General features: G+C 41.8%; 1 protein-coding gene and 1 long non-coding RNA gene across 8 annotated transcripts in view; one reads left to right on the plus strand and one right to left on the minus strand.

The window, feature by feature from the left end:
• The window catches only part of Aamdc (adipogenesis associated Mth938 domain containing), a 31,271-nt gene that overhangs the window by 5,132 nt on the left and 8,829 nt on the right, over window positions 1–17,310 (plus strand). The window contains exon 1 of one of the 7 annotated variants that reach the window (XM_052714838.1): window positions 2,542–2,678. The exons of 5 other annotated variants lie outside the window; for them this stretch is intronic. The gene's annotated coding sequence lies outside the window, so the exon portion shown is untranslated. Of the gene's footprint in view, window positions 1–2,541; window positions 2,679–10,766; window positions 10,908–17,310 lie in introns of those variants that run through there. One more of the 7 variants, XM_052714839.1, reaches the window with a different exon arrangement.
• On the minus strand, window positions 14,868–16,814 carry LOC128095663 (uncharacterized). The gene is made up of 2 exons (XR_008213288.1): window positions 15,203–16,814; window positions 14,868–14,993 (listed from the first exon to the last, which is right to left on the minus strand). It is a non-coding gene; the product is annotated as an uncharacterized LOC128095663 (long non-coding RNA).

Here is a 17,310-nt window from a genome sequence, read left to right on the forward strand (position 1 = left end):
AGGTTTGTTTGGACTGTATAACCAAACCTCTGTCAATGCTATATGAAAGGATGGCACATAATAAAAAGTCATGAGGACTCTGCGACCAACAAGATTTATCATGTTTCATCCAGTCTCAGAGCTGTTCCTATAGTAGAGGGATGTGTCACTTGTCCTTTCTTTTTTTAATGTCTGTAGCCAAGATTTTCAGGAGGTCTCCCCTGATCAAATTTGATCTTTATTAATTTTGAAGAGAACCAGAACTTTTTGTTTCCTATGGAAACAAAAGCATAACCTCTCCCCCAACGCAACATATTTTTGACTTCCATTTTGAAAGTTAAGATAGCCTTTTTTTTTAAGATTTGTTTATTTGTTATTATATAGTGTTCTGCCTCCATGTATACCTGCACACCAGAAGAGGGCACCAGATCTGATTATAGATGGTTGTGAGCCACCATATGGTTGCTGGGAATTGAACTCAGGACCTCTGTAAGATCAGCCAGTGCTCTTAACCTCTGAGCCGTCTCTCCAGCCCATTAAGATATTCTTAAAAATATATAGGTTGAGCCGGGCGGTGGTGGCGCACGCCTTTAATCCCAGCACTCGGGAGGCAGAGCCAGGCGGATCTCTGTGAGTTCGAGGCCAGCCTGGGCTACCAAGTGAGTCCCAGGAAAGGCGCAAAGCTACACAGAGAAACCCTGTCTCGAAAAAACCAAAAAAAAAAAAAAAAATATATATATATATATATATATATATATATATATATATATATATATATATATGTTGAGTTAATTTAGCAATTTCCATAATCCAATATCTCTCATCACTTATTGGGTTTTTTTTTGCATTTAAAAAATTCAAAGTCAACAAAGCACCATACAGGATCCAGATGCCCTGTGTATTTCCCATCTTTATGTGGCTTTTTCCTTTTGTATTACTTTACTCTCTCTTTAAAGACTTTATTATTTTAAAACTATTTATTTATTTTTCTTTGACTGTGTATACCCATTTTTTTTTTCTTTCTTTAGCAGCTAAGCACATTTTTAAGTATATTATATCTGTTCAGAGGTTTTCTTGGTCTGGATCTGACTTTCTGTGCTTCTGCAGTCTTCTCTGACCAGCGTGAGGCAAATCTTAACTTGTTAGGCCCTCCGTGGCACGGCCAGCTTGTGGTGCTGGTGGCAGGCTCTGCCCTCCTTCATTCCGTGACAGCCTAGCCTTCATGCTGGCAGGTACTGGCAGGAGCCAGGTTACTGCCCCAGCTCTTGGAATTTGCTGAGTCCAAGTGTCATGCATACTTACCTAGCAGGCTGGCTGCTCAAGTGCTCCACTGCACAGCAGGGCCTCTTAAAAGAGCTGTTGCCTCTATATACCGAACCTATCTGTGATACTATTGTCACCACGTTGGGTGCCATATTAATTGGACTTTCCTTTGGGCTGCCAACTCAGAAATAATGACACAGAAACTTATTACTAATTATGAAAGCTTGGCCCTTAGCTTAGGCTTGTTGCACTGGCTCTTATAACGTAAATTAACCGATATTTTTATTAATCTATGTTCTACCATGTAGCTTTTACCTCTCTCCCATTTTGTGTGTCTGACTCCTTCCATGTCTCAGTGGAGTCTCCTGTGCACCTGGATTTCTCCTTCTCTGCCTTTCTCTCCCTGGAAATCCCTCCTATACCTCCTGCCTAGCTATCAGCCCTTTCAGCATTTTCATTTTCTTTTTTCTTTTTTTTTTTTTTTTTTTTGTTTGTTTGTTTCCGCTTTTCAAGACAGGGTTTCTCTGTATAGTTTTGGTGCCTGTCCTGGATTTTGCTCTGTAGACCAGGCTGGCCTAGAACTCACAGAGATCAGCCTGGCTCTGCCTCCCAAGTGCTACGATTAAAGGCGTGTGCCACCACCGACCGGCTCCTTTCAGCATTTTGTTACACCAATCACAGCAAATAGATCTTCACACAAAGTACAAATATCCCACAACAATCTCTTCAGCCCCTGGGATAATGATTCTTAATCTGATATACAAATCCTCAAATCAAGAAAATATTTTGAGTCAGGCATGGTGGTGCACACCTGTCATCTCAGCACTTGGGAAGCAAAGGCAGGTGGATCTCTGTGAGTTTATGGCCAGCCTGGTCTACATAGTGAATTCTAGGACAACCAGAGCTATGTCAAGAGACCTTGTCTCAAAAAAAAAAGGGTGGGGGGAAGCCAGGTGGTGGTAGTGCATGCCTTAAATCCTAGCACCTAGGAGGCAGAGGAAGGCAAATCTCTGAGTTTAAAGTCAGCCTAGTCTACAGAGCAAGTTCCAGGACAACAATGGCTATACAGAGAAACCCTGTCTTGAAAAAGAGAAAGAGAGAGAGAAAAAAAAGTTGTAAACAACAATATGCTTAATGCTACTACTGAAAATTATTTAAATGGTTCTCTTTATGTTATGCATACTTTACTACAATAAGGTTTTCTGGGTTTGTTTGTTTGAAGTCTTCAAGAAAACATGATTGTGGCAGGAGGTGGTGGCACAGGCCTTTCTTTCATCCTAGCACCAGAAGGCAGAAGCTGGCAGATCTCCGAGTTTCAGGCCAGCCAGGACTACGCAGTGAAACTGTCTCCAAAGGGGGGAAGGGAGTACAGCTGAAGTTGGCTTGAAGCTAAGAACACACTTTCCGAAGGACCTCGCTGAGATTCCAGGACCCAGGTTTGGCTCTCAGCGCCTGTATCTAGCAGCTCACAACCACCTGTAGTTCTCAGGGATCGATGCCCTTTTCTGGCCTCTGAGAACATTTGCATAGGGGTGGAGAAGGGGAGAACCTGGGGACCCAGCTGAAGAAAATCTGACCCAGAGGCCAGTGAGCTGGGTCAGTGGTTAAAGACCTGATGCCCTGGATTTGATGCCTGGAGGCCACATGGTAGAAGAAGGGAACTGACTCTTGCTTGTGTTCACTGACCTCCACAAGCATGTTGTGGCACACATGCATCCACACATACACAGAAAATAAAAAGCATGTTGTGGCACACATGCATCCACACATACACAGAAAATAAAAAGCATGTTGTGGCACACATGCATCCACACATACACAGAAAATAAAAAAGTTGACAGGAAATCCGACCCAGAATACATGTTTATCAACCATTTTCTTTTTTTAAGTTTTTAAAAAAATTTTTTTAACTTTTAAATTTATTTTTAAATTTAATTTTTTTTTACCATTTTCTAACAACTACAAAAATCTAAAATCCTTTGTATACTCATTAATTTAACTAAAAGCCAAAATTATACCTTTGTGAAAGATTTTCTATGAAAAGGAACTTCAAAGGAAATAGGAAACTGTATTTCATGTTATAGAAACCTTATCAGGTTTCTATCTTGACTTTCAGCTGTTTGTTTTTCAGGCAGGCTACCGTGAATCCTGGCATCTCTAACTGACTGTGTATGTGAGTGTGTGCGAGGCTCCTTGGGGTCCTCCTCCCCACCTCCCAAGGGCTGGAGTTAGAGGTGTGTTCCACCATGCCTTCAACTCTGAGCATGTGTTTGGTTTGGTTTAGTTTTTCGAAGCAGGGTTTCTCCCACAATACTATTACCATTACATTGCTTTTCTGGACTAAGACAAATTGTGTGTTACCAGTTTTTAATTTAATACCAGTTGCAGGTCGTTGGCACATACTCAGCCCAGCACTAGAGAGATGGAGGCAGGAGGATCTTGAGTTTGAGGCCAGAGTGAGTATAGAATGGTTTTCAGACCAGCCTGAGCTGCATGTCAAGCCCCTGTCCCATCTCAGAAAAGTGAAAATATAAATGTAAAAGCAAGTTTAATCTCATTTTGTTAATTTAAATAGCTGAGATTTATATATCAGAATGGGATGTAAGGATAAAATTGCAGCTATTATTAAACCTGTAGTAAATTTATTGCTAAGCACTAACTTGCACTCAGTTGAGTTTTGCTTAAACTTTATATTAATGTTTATTAAAAACAGCAAAATATCTGACAGAAAGATTTGTAAGTTATGATGTATTCCTGAAGTAAACTACCACAAATACTGGAATATATTGTCAACAGTGCTACAATGTGGATGAATCTCAAAAATATATTGAATGAAAGAAGACAAACACCAAATCCAATTCCAATCCAGGCAGAGCCTCATGCCTGTAATCATGCAACCCAAACTAGCTTTAAACTCACTATGGAACTGAAGGTCACTTGAGCTTATCCCCTCCTCCACCTCAAAAGTACTAAGATTGCAGGTGTTTGCTATCATGCCCTCACCTTTTTAAAGATTTATTTAGATTTTGTTTTGTTTTGTTTTTTGAGACAGGGTTTCTCTGTGTAGCTTTGGAGCCTTTCCTGGAACTCACTCTGTAGACCAGGCTGGCCCCAAACTCACAAAGATCAGCCTGCCTCTGCCTCCCTCGTGCTGGAATTAAAGGCGTGGACCACCACCAGCAGCTTTATTTTGATTTTTAAATTATGTTTATGTCCACATGGGTGGGCACATGTGGGAGTGCCTGCAGAGCTCAGAGGCATCAGATCCCCTTGGAGTTAAAGTTATAGTTATAAGCCACCTGATTTGGTTGCTGGAAACCAAACTTGGGTCCCCTGCAAAAGTAGTATTTTTGGTTTTGGTTTTGGTTTTGAGACAAGATTTCTCTGTGTAATGGCGCTAGCTGTCCTGGAACTCACTTTGTAGACCAGACTGGCCTGGAACTCACAGAGATCCGCCTGCCTCTGCCTCCTGAGTGCTGGAATCAAATGTGTGTGCCATCACCACCCTGCCAGTGGTATGTACTCTGAACCACTGAGCCATTTCCCCAGCCCAAATATCAACCACTTCGTTTGTTTATTTGTTTGAGACAGATCTCACTGTCTCTCTGACTCCAGCTTGCCTGGAGCATACACAGCTCTGCCTGCTTCAGCCTCCAGCGTGCCAGTATTAAAGGCATGTGCACCATGCTTAGTGATGCTAGGCCCTTTTGTTGTTGTTGTTGTTGTTGTTGTTGTTCTGGGTATCACGCTACCAACAGCTGTATTTTTATCTTAATTTTTAAACATTTCTATTAGGTACTTAAGACCATGAATCATGTTACCCTGTTTGCTATGCTATACAACAAAGACTGATATTCACTGGTGTGGACCACAAAGTTGCTAACACACTGCTTACCTGTTAGCTGGAGAGGCGCCTGCCCTGAGCCTCCTAAGCGTACTTCTGCCCTCCGCCGTGCTGTTTGGCCAGTGCCTCTCCAACAAATTCTAGAAATAGGATATTTAATGCAGGCACAAAAGGAACTTATCCCAGCACACCACTTCCATTTTTACGTAGTCTGTTTATACTGTCGCATTCTTAAATATTTTTAATATACCACCCGCTGATAGCAGTCGTTTCAAACTGTGACTCATGACTCATTGGTGTGTTTTTATAATCAATTTAGTGCATCAAGATCAAAATTGTGCTAAAAATGAAAAAGAATTTTTTTGTTGTTTCAGAGACAGGGTTTCTCTGTGTAGCTTTGGAGCCTGTCCTGGAACTCGCTCTGTAGACCAGGCTGGCCTCGAACTCACAGAGATCCGCCTGGCCCTGCCTCCCAAATCCTGAGATTAAAGGCGTGCGCCACCACTGCCCGGCCCTGAAAAAGAATTTTTAAAAAGGGAAATAGCACAGTCAGTCTAAGGGTCTTGAAGTGATACAGTCTAGGGGTCTTGATTGGGTTCATTTTTTTTCTGCCAGTTAATGAATTAAAAGGCAGGAAAGATCTGAAGTGCAGCAGCTGCAAGCAACAGAGAGATCTAAACACCACTGACAGAATCAGCAGTTGAGGAAAAGACATTTATTGAGGGTGAGGAAAGACACACCTTCAGCAGGCACAGAGAGAAAAAAGATCCCTGTAAAGCAGAGGAAGGATTCAGGAAGCTGGAAACTGCACTCTGTGTGTGTATGGAGGTGGGGAGCCTCTGGGGAGCTGCCTCCCTAAATTAGAGTTGGTCAGTTTGAAGAAAGCTAGGATGGTTGATTGTCTCAGAACTGGTGTGTGGATGTCCTGAGCATGCCATGAGCTTTTTGCGCCAGTCCATCAGCAGAGGGCCTGCAAGCCTTTGTTTTAAGCTGTTAGGCTTTTGTCCCAAGTCAAGAGGATGAGAAAGAAGCTGACCATCTTGGAAATTCACTGCCTTTATTACTTAGCCATGGCCCCTCTCCCTATCTGTCTGCCTGCCGGGGGGTCTAACTCCTAGTCTCTCAACAGGATCCCAAAATACTAAGCATAAGTATTATTTTGATGAACCAGCCTGCCTCCATTTTTAGGCTTAAAGCCATCTTGTAGTAAAGACAAACTAGGCTCATTCCTTTTCATGATTAAATCTCTGTTTCTCAAGGATTGGGCTATGCCCCACCTGTGACCTTAGCTACAGTGGTTCTGTTCTGCCTGTTCCAGGAAAGGGCAACCATGTCTTTGTTTCAAAAGGTTTTTAGGACCAGCTGTTATTCTGACTACCTTGTTTCCACCACTTTGCAGTCATGTCTTTGTTTTAGGAGCTCCTTATAACTACCTTGTGCTTATGTTCTGCTCCTCTCGAGCCTAGTTTGCCTGCCAAAATCACCAGTTGGAAACCACCTACCCTGGAGCCATAAAACCTCGTCTTCCCCATGTGCTGACCTCTTGAATCCCACCCTAGGGGGAGGAAGTCTGTGTACGGGAATAAACGTTTTATTTTATTGTTTTATTATCATTATCTTATTATTAATTAATGCCAAAATTCACTTTAATTAGTTGCTTGCTTTAGTTATTTGGCCATGGTGGCTCAGGTCAGTGGTATCTGTCCTCCCATCTTTGGGATTAACAATTTCACAGCAATTATACACACAGTAGCTAATGGGATTTATCCCAAGCACACAAAATTTCTTTAACATGTAAAAATCAGTTTCTATATTACATCATATTAACAGAAGAAAGAAAAAGGCCCATTCATTTCAATGGATGCAGGGAAAAATTTTGAGGGGGGGAAAAAAAAACTTTGACAAGATTCAATTTTTTTTGTGGTAAAAAATATTCAGCAAACTAGGAATATTAGGAACTTTTTCAACCTTATTGATAATAGTAGCTATGAAAACTCCACATTTAATATATTAGGGGCTGGAGAGATGGCTTAGAGTTTAAGAGCACTGGCTGCTCTTCCAGAGGTCCTGAGTTCAATTCCCAGCAACCACATTGTGGCTCACAACCATTTACAATGAGATCTGGTGCCCTCTTCTGGTCTTCAGGCATACATGCAGGCAGAACACTGTATACATAATAAATAAATAAATATTTAAAAAAGAAATCCCACATTAATATATTAGTGGTGAACACTGATACTTTCGTCCAAAAATAAGGAACAAGACGGGCCTGTACACTCAGTTATATCAATTGTATTAATACTGGGGGTTCTAGCCAGGGCAACTGTAAAAGGAAGAAAATGTAGTTAGATTAGTGTGGGTAGAGGCATGTGTGTATTTAGCTCTGTCTTAACTGAACTCAGGGCCTAAGGTCGCTCGGCAATCCTGACAACTTACACTCTATCTTAAGTGACATGGTCTTTTTTGAACATAATATTTTTATGGATTATTGGGGAATTTTGCATAATGTACCCTGATCACACTCACTTCCCAGTCTTCCCAGGACCACTCCCCACCCACGTGGCCTCCCTCCCCCCCCCCAAAAAAAAAGAAGAAATAAAACCACAAAGTCCAATTTGTGTTGATCATATACTCACTGGAGCATGGTTAAACTCCACATAAGAAATCTTTAGGAGGGCTAGAGAGATAACTCAGTGGTTAAGAGCACTGGCTGCTCTTCCACAGGTCCTGAGTTCAATTCCCAGCGACCACATGGTGGCTCACAACCATCAGTAATGAGATCTGGTGCCCTCTTCTGGCATGCAGGGATATATGCAGACAGAACACTGTATACATAATAAATAAATAAATCTTTAAAAAAAATCTTAAGGAATAAAAAAAAGTTTTAAATAAAAACAATCAGAATTAACAAGTTTGTAGGATTCTAAATAAAGTACATTTTGATATATTAGCAAAGAACAATCCAAATTTGAAATTAAGATAATTCTAACTAGGTAAGGTAGCTTTACCTATAATCCTAGCAACTCAGAAGGCATAGGCAATATAGCAAGATACCATCCTCCAAAAGGAAAAGTCTTTACAATACCGTCAAAAATAATAAACTAATCAAAAACTAAATAAAAATTTACTATTTACTTATTATGGCTTTTTGAGACAGGGTTTCTCTGTGTAGCTCTAATTGTCCTGGAACTTGCTCTGTAGCCCAGGCTAGTCTCGAAGTCTGCTTCTGCCTCCTGAGTGCTGGGATTAAAGACGTGCATTGCTGCTGTCTCCACCACCTGGCAGAAGGAAAAGTCTAGATCTAAGTCACAAGTGTAGAGTCCATTGATGGGTTCTTTTTCTTTTTTCTTTTTTTGTAATTTAAGGTGTGTACATGCACATAAAGTGTCTGGGGACCTGACACATTTTTTATTTATTTTTTAATTTTGTTTTTTGTTTTTGTTTTTTGAAGTAGGGTTTCTCTGTGTAATAGCCCTGGATGTCCTGGAACTCCATTTGTAGACCAGGCTGTCCTCGAACTCACAGAGATTCACCTCCCTCTGCCTCCTGAGCTCTGGGATTAAAGGCATGTATTTTTTTTTTTTTTATGTGTGTGTGTGTGTGTGTGTGTGTGTGTGTGTGTGTGTGTGTGTGTGTGTTGGCATGCTTGTAGAGGTGAGATGACAACTTGTGAGAGTTGGTTCTCCCTACTACATGGATTCTGGAGATTGAACGTAGATCGTCAGATGTGGCAGCGATCACCTCTATCCACTAAGTCATCTTACAGGCCCCCATAGAACAACTTTATGGAGTCAGTTCTCTCTTCCTGTCTTCACATGGATTCTGGGAATTGAACTCAAATCATCAGCTTTGTGCATCTGGCACGTTACTCACTGGGCCATCAAAGCCCTTCACTGATAGGCAGGAGCTGGATGAATAAATACATGAAGGTAAACATAGAGTGGATAGGTAAATAATTTTTGGAACATCAATTGTTATAGTTTCTCTCTAAGAGAAATTACTAAGTAAGAAATTCAGGAAGAAACAATTTCATTCCCAACAAGAGACTAAATAAGTGAGATGGTTGAAGAATTAGAGGATGTGAAATTCCTACAAGAGAAGCATGTGCCAGGCTATGGTGGTACACATCTTTAATCACTCTAGGGAGGCAGAGACAGGCGGATCTCTGTGAGTTCAAGGCCAGCCAGGGCTCCACAGAGAAACTCTCAAAACAAAGAGTAGCAAGTAAGGAAGCGCTGTAATCCTTCATTAGCATTTTATCAACTGAGTGGAAGAGGAAAGCAGCACCTGTCTGTAGTGCAGAGGGAATGGAGGTGAGAGGCAGTTCAACCTACTTGCTGAGGAAGACTGTTTCTAGTATCAAGACAGTGTGGTGAGAGGATTGTCTGATGGAACTACGTTCCAATCTCAACTCTCTTAAAGCTACTCAACCTTAGCCGGGCGGTGGTGGCTCACGCCTTTAATCCCAGCACTCGGGAGGCAGAGGCAGGCAGATCTTTGTGACTTCGAGGCCAGCCTGGTCTACAGAGCGAGATCCAGGAAAGGCACAAAGCTACACAGAGAAACCCTGTCTCAAAAAACAAAAAAACAAAAAACAAAAACTACTCACTCAACCTTACAATATGACTTACCATGTCAGAAAATTGTAGTGTGCCCCTTGCATATTATTCCTAAATTTGTTCATTGTTCATATTGATACTGTTACTATTAGGATATATTTTACACATTGGCTTTTGAGTTATGAGGATGGATTTTTAAACAGTAATTTCAAACCAGAATGACTTTAACATCTTTGTAATGTTTGATATAATGTAAATGTAAAATGGGGGCTGAAGAGATGCCTCAGTGGATAAGAGCTCTGGCTGCTCTTCCAGAGGACCTGGTTTGATTCCCAGCACCCACATGGCAGCTCACAACTGTCTGTAACTCCAGTTGCAGGGGCTCTGACCCCTTTTTCTATTCTCTGTAGGCACCAGGCATGTGCATGGTACACAGAAATGCATGCAGGCAAAACATCCATACACATAAAATTAATAATAATAATAATAATAATAAGAAGAAGAAGAAGAAGAAGAAGAAGAAGAAGAAGAAGCATGGTGGTACAAACCTTTAATCCCAGAGCTCAGGAGACAGAGGCAGGAGGATCTCTATGAGCTCTAGGCCAGAGTGGTCTATATCACAAGTTTCTGTCCAAGTTCTGATCCAGTCATGACTTCAAAAAAACAAAAAGGGAGAGGTGCAGAGAAGCTTGTGGCTTGGATCTAGAAACCTGACTGGGGATGGCAAGGGGTTGGAGAAGGGACAGTAAAACTGAAGTGTTATGTACAAGAGCACAGAAAAGCTGGCATCAGCTGGGTGGTGCTCACGCTAAGGAAGCAGCACCAACTGCCTCAACAATTCTGAACCTCCGTGTGTTTATTATGTACGGCGTTGGGATGGGTGTCAGCTAATCTCCGTAGGAAAACAGGAAGAAAGGGGAAGGAAGCTACAGTTGCTAGTTTTTGTACACACTCTTCAATCATCTGTAAATACTTGTACTTGGATAAGGAACGAAGGCTAGGCCATTTCCCATGAGTCTGAGGCCTTGATCCTTTTAATGGCTGTGCGTTCATTCAGAATATCACTCACTTGGCTTCCGGCTTCCTCCTCGCCCTACAGAAAGGAGCTACAGAGATGGCTCATCAGAGAAGAGTGCTTAATGCTCTTGTAGAAGACCCAGGTTGGGTTCCCAGCACCCACAAGGCGTCTCAAAAACCATCCGAAACTCTAGTTCCAAAGGATCCAGTGCCCCCTACTGGCCTCTTTTGGCTCCTGCATACAGGTAGTGCACTTATAATCATGCAGGCATATGCACATACACATAAATAAAGATAAATCTTTTTTTTTTAAACAAAGGATAGGAAGCAGCACTGGAGTGTACATGGTTATAGAAAGGGCCATGTGAGATCATAGCATGGTGTCCATTTGCAAGCCATAAAGAGGTCTCACCAGGAACTAACCTTGCTGGCATCTTAATCTTCTATTCTAGCTTTCCGAAGTGGGAAAAGAAAGTTCTATCATTTAAGCCACCTGTGGTATTTTGTGTTAGAGACCATAGCACATTCCTCAAGGTACAGATACAGACATCCTCTGCTCATACCAATTTACTATATCCCATAATTCATTGTGCTGCTTCTCAAACGTTTTCTTGGGAGCCAAGTGGTGGTGGCACACGCCTTTAATCCCAGCACTTGAGAGGCAGAGGCAGGCAGATTTCTGTGAGTTCGAGGCCAGCCTGGTCTACAATGTGGACAGCCAGGACTGTTACACAGAGAAACCCTGTCTCAAAAAAAAAAACAAAAAAAAAGGTTTTCATGGGGACAGCTCAGCGGGTAGAGGCTGACTACGTGAATTCCATCCTAGGACCCCACAAGGTGGCAGGACAGAAGCAGTTCTAACTTCCACATAAACATGGTGTGCACTTACACATACGTACCACAAAAACAAGTTAATTTTTTTTAACAGGGTCTCACTATGTAGCCCTAGCTGGCCTCAGTTGTCCTGCCTCTGCTAGCTGCTGAGATTGAAGGCACACACCATCATGCTCAGCCTTTTAAGGTGTTTTAAAATTTTCCCTTTAAAATTTTTATTTTCCGGAGTTGAGGACTGAACCCAGGGCCTTGTGCTTGCTAGGCAAGTGTTCTACCACTGAGCTAAATCTCCAACCCCTCAGCCTTTTAAGTTTTAAAAAATTATATTTATGAAAAAGGGAAAAACTACTTTGATTATTTATTTATTTGGTTTTTGTTGTATGTTTAATGAGGCAGGATCCTTCTATGTAGCCCTGGCTATTCTGAAACTTGCTGTGTGAAGTAAGCTGGCCTTGAACTCACAGAGCTCTGCCTACGTCTGCCTCCCAAGTAACAGTGTTAAAGGAGTGCCCCACTATGCCTGGGAAAATGTGTATATTTTCTCTTCTATAGTGCACTATATGGCCTCAAAAACAGGAGTCGTGTATTTTAAATTTGTCTGCCTAGCACAGTATTCAAAGCAGTATACTTACCTTCTCGGTTACGTATTTTGTAATGACTGTTTAGAAATGGAAGTAGCAAAATTGCATTAGTAGTTAAATGGTATTGAGTAAAAGTATGGCTTTGCAGTTGTCTTTACTGGAGGTTATGTACTTTTAGCAGAGAGAAGTGGGAAATTGACAACGATTGGATCATGGGCCCATGCCCCAGCAGAGTCCCAAACATGGAGTGAAACAGCTCCTCCTCAGTTATTGTCATTTCTCCTCACTGTGGCCTCCTGACAAGGCCATCTGGGTGGTCTCCACAAGAATTTTAGCTGCTTACCATCTACACACTAGTAGCTCCAGAACCTCCTGTATTTCAACTTTGCTGATGTACCTGGTGGTGAAGACTTACTCTCAGCTGGGACTAAGGGTTATATTCATACAAAAGTCTCCTCAACTGTAGGAACACACTGACTGGCTGCTGTTCAGGGCATGACTGGTTTTTATGACAAAAAGAAACCCACAATTTAAAAGAGAAATTTGCCTGTAATGGTATCATGACTGGACATCTCAGGAATGTAGAAGTTGTTCAGCCTCAGGGTGGCCAAAGATAAACATACCAGTTTTTCTCTTTCAAGGTTGGCTAAGTCAAGGAGAGAGCTCAACACTCATGGATTCTAAAATGAATATAAATAAGGGGAGAATGTCTTTGAATGACTTTCTTCTCTAGGACCTGCTCTGGCTGTCCTGTGATTTTCCGTAGTTAACAATGGCCATTTTAATTTTACTCACTGAAACTCTTATTCCCATCTGCATGGTTACAGGAAGCGCAGGTTATACAGCCTAGTAACACATGAGAGAGAGCTGCAGTAGGACAGTAAACAAACCATATGTTCCTCTTGTAAAAAAGAATGAATTGGGATCGTTTGCTTTATGTTGACTTCACACTTCAGTGTGGTCTGGTGTCCAGTTACCTGATCAGAGACTACCATAGGTGTTGCTATGAAGTTACTTTGTAGATGTAGCTAACACCCACGATCCCTTGACTTAAATAAGATTGTCCTTGGTTCTCTGAGTGGGCCTCATCCAATTAGGATGATCCATTAAGAAAAGCCTAAAAGCAAACTAATGTTTTCTTAATGAAGAAGAAATGAGTCCTTGACACTGCAACCACTCTTCCCCTAGAAGTTACAACCAGCCAGCATATTCTGCTTGTTTTGAATTTGCCAACCCCTCCTATTGTGTGAGCCATTTCCTTCAACCTTTAATATAACACCCCAAGGGTGGTGATGGAGGCACACACTTGTAATCCCAGCGCTAGAGAAGTGGCAGCAGGAGAATCAGAAGCTCCAGGCCATCCTTGGCTACACAGTGAGTTTGAAGCCATCCTGAGCTACTTGAGACCCTGACTTTAAAAAAGAAATTTTGGCTGGGCTTGACGGCGCATGCCTTTAGTCCCAGCACTTGAGAGGTAGAAGTAGGTAGAGCTCTGTGAGTTCGAAGCTAGCCTGGTCTACAGAGCAAGTTCCAGAACAGCCAGGACTGTTACACAGAGAAACCTTGTGTTGAAAAACCAAATATATAAATAAATACTATAAACTTAGTATATATGTAATCTCCTGCTTCTATTTTTCTGGAGGACCCTGACCATTACAAACCCCTATCGGCTGCATTTACCGTTTGTATGATCTGTCTGCTGTTGCTATAACAGAACTCATGAGACGGGTAGTTATAACGAAGCTTACTTGGGGCTGGTGAGGTGACTCATGGGCAAGCCTGAGGACTGAGTTCAGTCCCCAGAGCCCACGTGGTGAAAGAGAGTACCCAGTCTCACAGCTTTTCCCTGACCTCTGCATGTGTGCTCAGCAACTGCTCAGTTCCTGGTGAGCACCCCATGATGTTTATATATGGCGTGAGAGCAGAACTGGAATCTAGCATGTGCCAAAAAGGGAGAGAAGAAGCTGACCTACTTTTTTGGTTTTCTTTTTTCGAGACAGGGTTTCTCTGTGTAGTTTTGGTGCCTGTCCTGGATCTCGATCTGTAGACCAGGCTGGCCTCGAACTCATAGAGATCCGCCTGGCTCTGCCACCTGAGTGCTGGGATTAAAGGCGTGTGCCACCACCGCCTGGCAGAAGCTGACCTACTTTATAGTAACCTACACTCTTGAAAACTTACCAGTCTCATGACAAAGACATTGATCCCCTTTTTCATAGTTTTTGACAAATAACACTGGTCTCAAACATAATGAAGTAATAGAATATTCTAAATAAAAGGATATGTGGGGCTCTGAAAACAATTTCGTATTTCTCAGTTTATTACTTTTAGTATTTGTTTGGGTTGGGAGGTGGATGTGTGGAGATGAGAGGTCAGCTTTCAGGAGTCAGTTCTCTTCTACCATAAAGGTCCTGGAGCTAGAACTCGGCCAGCAGTTGGGTGGTGGTACCTTTCCTCACCGAGCCATCGTATCCCCTGTTTCTTAGTCACTGTGTGTGAATGGGGGCATGTGCCACGGCACGTATGAGGAAGTCAGAGCAACTTCAGGAGTCAGTTCTGTTCTTTATGGGTTCCAGGCATCAGACTCAGGTCTGGAGGCCGGAATTGCTGGTGCTCTTTTCTCACCCAGCCATCAGAGCTGCTGGCATCAATTCCCTCTGAAAGGCCTCCGTTCATCCGGACATGTCACTGACAGGCGGCACAAACCAACCACATCAGAACCATAACAGTGCTAGACTGTCCACGTGATGCTTGGTCAGAGTGTCACTTTATTGAGACTATGTGTCAACTGAATCATTGTCATCATACTTTTATTAAATTTGGAATCACAAATCTGAGGACACTCAGGTACATTTACTTGACTGAGAGTATTTACACTTTTTGGGTTTTTTTTTTAATGTCATAATATTTTGTTGAAAACTGGACATTTTAGCCGGGCGGTGGTGGCGCACGCCTTTAATCCCAGCACTCGGGAGGCAGAGGCAGGCGGATCTCTGTGAGTTCGAGGCCAGCCTGGTCTACAAAGTGAGTTCCAGGAAAGGCGCAAAGCTACACAGAGAAACCCTGTCTCGAAAAACCAAAAAAAAAAAAAAAAAAAAAAAAAAAAAAAAAAAAAAAAAAAAAAAAACCTGGACATTTTAGATAATAAAGGAAGTCTTGAAAGTTTTAGGTGTTGGATCATTTGATTATACTAAGTGACGTAACCTGTTTTATACTGTGATAATCAGATGACCTGAGGCTAGGCATTATAACTGAACAGAAATGTATTTCTTACAATTCTGGAAGCTGTAAAGCCCAAGATTAAGAAGCAGCCCTAGAAAGGGCTTTCTTGCTGCATCATTTTGTGGTTTTCCATTATATGGTAGGAGAGCAAAGAGAAGGCAAGAAAAGAGGGTTGGGGCAAAGAGATGGCTCAGTGGTTAAGAGCGACTGCTGTTCTTCTAGAAGACCTAAGTTCAGTTTCCGGCACTCACATAGGACAGCTCACAATTGCTCATAACTCCAGCCCCCAGGGATCCAACAGCCTCATCTGGCCTCCGTGGGCATCCACACTCTTCATGTGCAAACAAGCTCACAGGCACGATTGTACACAAAAATAAAATTTAAAAAATAAAAAGAGGTCAAACTCCTCCTTTTGTAAGGAACTTTCTTACAGGAACAACTTACTCCCGCAATAATAGTACACCAGAATTTTGGTGTGTGATGTTTTATTCATATGCAAGTTTTATGATAAAGTTTATTTTAAAAATAAAAATGGAAACACATAAGGGCAGAGCTCTCATAGCTATAGCCTTATCAATTCTGTGAAGCCCCACCTCTTATCCAGCAAGTGGATCACTAGTTAGAGACTACCCTGAACTACATAAACATAAGATCCTATCTCAAAGAAAAACAAGGGTAGAGTGATTGCCTCGCTTGTAGAAAGCCTTGGGTTTGAACCCCAATACTACAGAATATACTGGATATGGTCATAGAAGCCTATAATCCGAGCACTTAGGAGGTAGAGGTAGGAGGATCAGAAAATAAAGGTCATCCTCAGCTACATAATGAGTTCAAGGCCAGTTGAGATTCCCTAGATCCTGCCTCGAAACAAACAAGCCTGGTGTGGTGGCAAATTCCTTCCTTTTGGGAGGCAAAGGCAGGTGGTTCTCTGTGAGTTCCAGGCCAGCCTGGTCCACATAAGAGTTCCAGGACAGGGTTTCTCACACTAGAGAAACATTGTCTAAAATTAAAAAATTAAATAAATGAATAATAGAACAAATTAAAAACCGCTTAAAACTGCTATAATTAGCTGGGACAGTGGTGGCCCACACCTTTAATCCTAGCACTCAGGAGGCAGAGGTAGGTGGATCTCTGTGAATTCAAGGGCTACACAGAGAAATCATGTTTTGATACATCCAAAACCAAAATACCTGCTACAATTAAATCACAAAAAGTTGGAAGACATTCAAACCACAATACTAAAGCTATTATTTCTGATTCCCTATAGTGTATAGCCACTAGAATACCAGTTCAGCCCTATATTTTGATTCATCTTGTTTTTATTTTAAAGGCTGTTTTTATGTTTGTTGGTTTGTGTTTTTTGTTTTCAGCACAGGGTTTCTCTGTATAGCCCTGGCTCTCCTGGAACTCACTTTGTAGACCAGGCTGGCTTTGAACTCAGAGGTCCATCTGCCTCAGCCTCCCACTGGGATTAAAGCCATGCTCCACCACTGCCCCGCTTTTTTTTTTTTTTTTTTTTTTTTTGGTGTTTTGAGACAGGGTTTCTCTATGTAACCCTGGCTATCTTGGAACTCACTCCACAGATCAGGCTGGACTTGAACCAAGAAATCCTCCTGTAAAGACTGGTTTTCTAGGGGTTTCCTCTATGTCTGTATAGTTTAGTATTCAGCCATAAATTAATTCAATATTCATACGCCTTGAGACAGCAAGAGTTTTGTGTACTACTAATGGATCCAAGTGTGCACTGAAGGATTAATTAAAAATCCCACTTGTTTTTATATCTGCTTACCTCTTATTCCATGTGCTTCTCTTTGTTCATGTATGTAGGCATTATCAGCTTGTAATGTTCCCGTGAATTAAGCTACCCAGGTCTTTGGAATATAGGCTCATGGTTTCTGGTCTACTTGGGAAATGTGGAGAGTTTATACAAGCCTCTGTGACTGTGTCACCTTGTGTGAATTTTATCTTTTGTGTGATATATATATATATATATATATATATATATATATATATA

This window comes from Peromyscus californicus, unplaced genomic scaffold, assembly GCF_007827085.1.
Source record: "Peromyscus californicus insignis strain IS unplaced genomic scaffold, ASM782708v3 Scaffold_4__1_contigs__length_199733344, whole genome shotgun sequence".
Lineage (NCBI taxonomy): Eukaryota > Metazoa > Chordata > Mammalia > Rodentia > Cricetidae > Peromyscus > Peromyscus californicus.